This window comes from Rhinoraja longicauda, chromosome 34 (genome assembly GCF_053455715.1).
Source record: "Rhinoraja longicauda isolate Sanriku21f chromosome 34, sRhiLon1.1, whole genome shotgun sequence".
NCBI classification, from domain to species: domain Eukaryota; kingdom Metazoa; phylum Chordata; class Chondrichthyes; order Rajiformes; family Arhynchobatidae; genus Rhinoraja; species Rhinoraja longicauda.
The window spans coordinates 17849125-17854276 of record NC_135986.1 but is presented as its reverse complement, the minus strand read 5'-3'; the positions used below and the strand labels follow the sequence as shown (position 1 = coordinate 17854276).

General features: G+C 51.6%; 1 long non-coding RNA gene across 1 annotated transcript; it reads left to right on the top strand.

Annotated features, from left to right (window-relative positions):
* The first annotated feature begins 412 nt into the window (after positions 1-412).
* LOC144609340 (uncharacterized) lies at positions 413-4757 on the top strand. Its single transcript, XR_013549307.1, has 3 exons — positions 413-504; positions 4054-4149; positions 4656-4757. It is a non-coding gene; the product is annotated as an uncharacterized LOC144609340 (long non-coding RNA).
* Positions 4758-5152: the final 395 nt, after the last annotated feature.

Here is a 5152-nt window from a genome sequence, read left to right as displayed (position 1 = left end):
AATAGGAGCATGATGGGCCTATAGGAACAAACTGCCGGAGAAGATAGTTGAGGCAGATACAATAACAAGATGTAAAAGTCACTTGGACATGTGCATGGATAATAACGTTTTACTGGAATATGGGCAACATGTGGACAAATGGGACTAACAGATAAGTCGGCATGAACGAGGTGGGCCGATGGACCTGTTTCTGTGCTCTATGGTCAATCCCTGAAGTTCACCCTGACTAAAGGGGAGTGGGAAGGGGCACGTGGAGTGAAGAATGTTTTTGATGGAGAGTGGGTGACGGGATATCAGATGATGCTGATATCTCCACATTGGCACGCCTTGAATTGCTGTACACATCTCAAAGTTTGATGCCATGTTGCGGTGTTGCCGCACTACCGTCTCTCTGTTCCTTCATTCCAGATCCCAAGATCTCCACAGTGGAACAGACCCAGGGATCATCAACTGGAGAATCTACCCAGGAACCATCTTCCGTTCCAGTGGGAGACACGTCCTCAGGTACCAAGCCCCCTCATACGTTATTGCCTGTCCTTGCGGCCAGCTTTTGGAGAGGACAGTAGTTTGTTCTGCAGTTACAACAATTCCCCTTGGATTGAGGTTGGTTGAGGGAACCACTCCAGAAATACTGCCTCACCCGCTAAGTTACTCCAACACTTTGTGCCTTTTTTTGTGAACCAGCATCTGCAGTTCTTTATGTCTCCACATGGGGTTTACTATAGATATACAGTGTGGAAACAAGCCCTTCGGCTCTCCGAGCCCACAGTGACCAGTAAACACTAGCACTATCCAACACACTAGGGACAATTTACAATGTTTGCTGAAGCCAAATTAACCAACAAACCTATGTATTTGGAAAGTGGGAGGAAACCGTAGCAGCTGGGGAAAGCACACTGGCTCACTGGGAGAACTTACCAACTCCATGCAGACAGCACCTGCAGTCAGGATGGAAGCCAGGGCTCTGGCACTGTAAGGCAGCAATAGTCGGGGTGGGAAAGGTCCTTGATTATGTTGGCTGTTTTCCCGAGGCAGTGTGAAGTGCAGATGGAGCCAATGGTGTGGAATCAGGTCTGTGTAACAGACTTGGCAACATCCACAACTCTGCAATATCTTGCTGTCTTGGGCAGAGCTGCTCCCAAACCAAGCTGTGATGCAACAATGTTGTGAGATGGTGTGTAGTTGGATTACAGAAGACATTTGTAAGGCGCTGTGATGACTCGGGGACAAGAGGGGTCAGTGCTTAGGCCTCAGCTAGTCATTATGAGTAAAATAACTTGGCTGAGACGAATAATTGTCAGTGTTCCCTGAGGACAGAGATAAATCCAGATATTCCCCCACTGACCCACAGTGTCCCTCACTGTCCATAGTCAGTGTTCCCTGGGGACTGAGATACACCCGGATATCTCCCACTAACACCAGTGTCCCTCACTGTCCACAGTCAGTGTTCCCTGGGGACTGAGATACACCCGGATATCTCCCATAACACCAGTGTCCCTCACTGTCCACAGTCAGTGTTCCCTGGGGACTGAGATACACCCGGATATCTCCCACTAACACCAGTGTCCCTCACTGTCCACAGTCAGTGTTCCCTGGGGACTGAGATACACCCGGATATCTCCCACTAACACCTGTGTCCCACACTGTCCACAGTCAGTGTTCCCTGGGGACTGAGATACACCCGGATATCTCCCACTAACACCAGTGTCCCTCACTGTCCACAGTCAGTGTTCCCTGGGGACTGAGATACACCCGGATATCTCCCACTAACACCTGTGTCCCACACTGTCCACAGTCAGTGTTCCCTGGGTGGGGGAGTGAAAGGAGAATTGGAATGTCCCAGAGATGGGGAAGGAGTGGCCTGACGAGAGGGTGTGTAGATGGAGGTGGACTAGGAGAGTGGGGGATTTTGGACGTGCACAGTTCTACTGCCGGACACCCCAGCCCACCTTTCAGTGACAGGAATCATTGAAGGAAATGGTGTTCCCCTTGGTCAGTCCCCAAAGTTCATCGTGACTCGGACTGAGGAGAGTGAGGTGGTTGATGGAGATTTGAATGGGAAAGGCAGTGAAAGGGGATAGATGATGTTTTCTCCACACACCGCTCCTCAAAGACAGCATCAAAGCAAATGTGAAGGCATACAATATGGCAAAGATTGGCGGGGAGCAAGAGGTTTGGAAAGCTTTTAGGAACCCCCGTTTAAGAAGGGATCGAGGCAATAGAAAGGAAATTTTAGTCTGACTTCAGTGATCTCTAAGGTTTTAGAGTCCATTATTATTAAGGATAAGCTTTCAGGGCACTCGGCCGCATGTCATAAAATAGACCAAAGTCAACATCGTTTTGTTCAGGGGTGATCTTGCCCGACAAATCTGTTGGAATTCTTTGAGGCATCAACAAACAGGACAGATAAAGGCCAGTCAGAGGATGTTGTTAACTTAGATTTTCAGAAGGTCTCTGATCAGGTGCTGCAAGTGAGGATGCTCAACTAGACAAGAGCCTGTGGTATTAGAGGCAAGGTACTAACATGGAATAACGGTTGGCAGATTGTCAGAAGGCAAAGAGTGTGAATAAAGGATGCCTTTTCTGGTTGGCTGCCGGTGACGTGTGGTGTTCCACAGGGGCCAGTGTTGAGTCCACTACTTTCCATGTTGTATGTTAAAGATTGGTGTGATGGAATTGATGCATTCTGGCCAAGTTTGCGGATAATATGAAGATAGGTGTCGGGGCAGGTAGTATTGAGGATGCAGGGACTTTGCAGAAGGACTTGGGCAAGTTGGCAGATTGGGGAAAGAAGTGTCAGATGGAATACAGCACAGCAAAATGTACAGTCTTGCACTTTGGTAGAAGGAATAAACATTTAGACTATTTTCTAAATTGTGAGAGGATCAATAAATCTGAATTGGGTGTTGGGAATGCTGGTGCAGGATTCCCGAAAGATTAACTTGCAGGTTCATTCACGAGTAAGGAACACAAATGCAAGGTTAGCATTATTTTTCAGACTAGAAGATAAAACAAATGATGTAATGCTGAGGCTTTATAAGGTGCTGGTTAGACCAGCAGAATATTACGAGATCTTTTTGGCCTCATATCTGTGGAAGTATCTGCTGACATTGGGGAGGGTCCAGATATTTATATCAATGATCCGGTGGGTGAATGGGGATGAGGAGTGTTTGACGGGCAGGGCCTGTGGTCACTGGAGATTAGAAGGTCAAGCGGGGGTGGATCTCATTGAATCCCACTGAATAATGAAAGGCCCAGACAGTGTGGATGCGGAGAAGATGTTTCCAATGGAGGGAGAGTCAAGGAGCAGATGGCACATCCTGAGAATACAAGGATGTATCTCTAAGATGGATTGAGGAAGAATTTCTTTAGCCAGAGGATGGTGAATCTGTAGAATTCATTGTCACAGATGATGGTGGAGGCTGTCATTGGGTATTTTTAAAGCAGAGATTGATAGGCTCTTGATTAATAAAGATATTAAAGGTTCCAGGGAGAATGCAGGGGGATGGCGATGAGAGGGGAGATGCCATGATGGTGGATCAAGCCCGATGGGCCAAATGGCCTCATTCTGCTCCAATGTCTTATGGTCTTCTGTTTGTTTGAGGTTGGACTTTCCTCCTTTAGACATTGGTGATGTTTCTGGTCCTGGAGACACCTCCCGTCTCTCCAGCCTTTTCCCATTTCCCTGCGCTCCACAATCTGCCTGATCCGGAGTTGGACACCACGCGGGAACCCAAGGGAGCTACGAATGGAGACCCTGGTGCCGGTTTGACCAACACCCCAGCAGGGTCTGTAGGTTCAGGAATCAGCGCTGGGATCACTGATGGGAACGCCGCTCCCTGTGGTCAGTCCTGAGGCTAGTCCACACACGGACTGCGGGAGAGTCAGAGGTTAAGGAGGGAGAGTCGCTGGAGGGGACAGTGTTGTTTGGGTCAGCGAGCGGTCGAGGTTTCTCTGGAGCTTGAAGTCCGCCATTCCCCAATTTCCTATCACATGCAGGCGATGTATTTTGGTGATTCCACTCTCACTCTCCCGTCTCGTCACTTGTTCCAGGGCCCCAGAATGCCGGAGGTGAGGAACACAAAGAGTCAACAACCGGAGAGCCCAGCGCGACACCGTCCGCTACCCCAGAGGGAGAGACGTGTTCAGGTATCAGGTCTTGTGTGTGGTGTGGTCGTCAGTCAGAGCCCAGTGCCCAGTGTCACCCCGTGTGGTCGTCAGTCAGTGCCCAGTGTCACCCAGTGTGGTCGTCAGTCAGAGACAGTGCCCAGTGTCTCCCCGTGTGGTCGTCAGTCAGAGTCAGTGTCCAGTGTCACCCCGTGTGGTCGTCAGTCAGTGCCCAGTGTCACACCGTGTGGTCGTCAGTCAGAGCCCAGTGCCCAGTGTCTCCACGTGTGGTCGTCAGTCAGTGCCCAGTGTCACCCAGTGTGGTCGTCAGTCAGTGCCCAGTGCCACCCCGTGTGGTCGTCAGTCTGAGTCGGTGCCCAGTCAGTACCGTGGGCCGTGTCTGCTCCGACTGAGAACCGCTGCCCTTGGGTTGGTCCGGGTTCCTGCCCTTGTCTCCACCACCACTACCATCGCTCTGCCACTGACTGGGTCCCGTGGGCCGTGTTTGCTCACACAGCCGAGTGATGGACGCTCTCTCCCACTTCCAGCCCCCTGGCTGCTGACGGAGGAGGAGTGCGAGAGGTTGATCAGCGAAGCACAAGTGCTGTTCGTGGGGGACCAGGACCTGGGATCGACCGAGGACAGAGAGGCCCATCTCCAGCAGGTGAGAGTTGACCCGTCGTTACCCCCAGGCCCAGAAACTGTGCTCACGGTGACCCTCATCCTCCCTCCTCATGGAGCAGTGACCGCCCACCGGGCAACGGTCACCCAGCCAGTCTGTCCGGTCCACAGTCACTCTCCCCATCCACAGTCACTGTCCACGTTCCCAGTCAGTCTCCCCATCCACGGTCAGCCTCCCCGTCCCCAGTCAGTCTACCCCGTCCCCAGTCAGTCTACCCCTCATCCCCAATCAGCCTCCCCGTCCCCAGTTAGTCTCTACCCCGTCCCCAGTCAGCCTCCCCCCCCTGTCCCCAGTCAGTCTACCCCGTCCACAGTCAGTCTACCCCGTCCACAGTCACTCTCCCCATCCACAGTCAGTCTACCC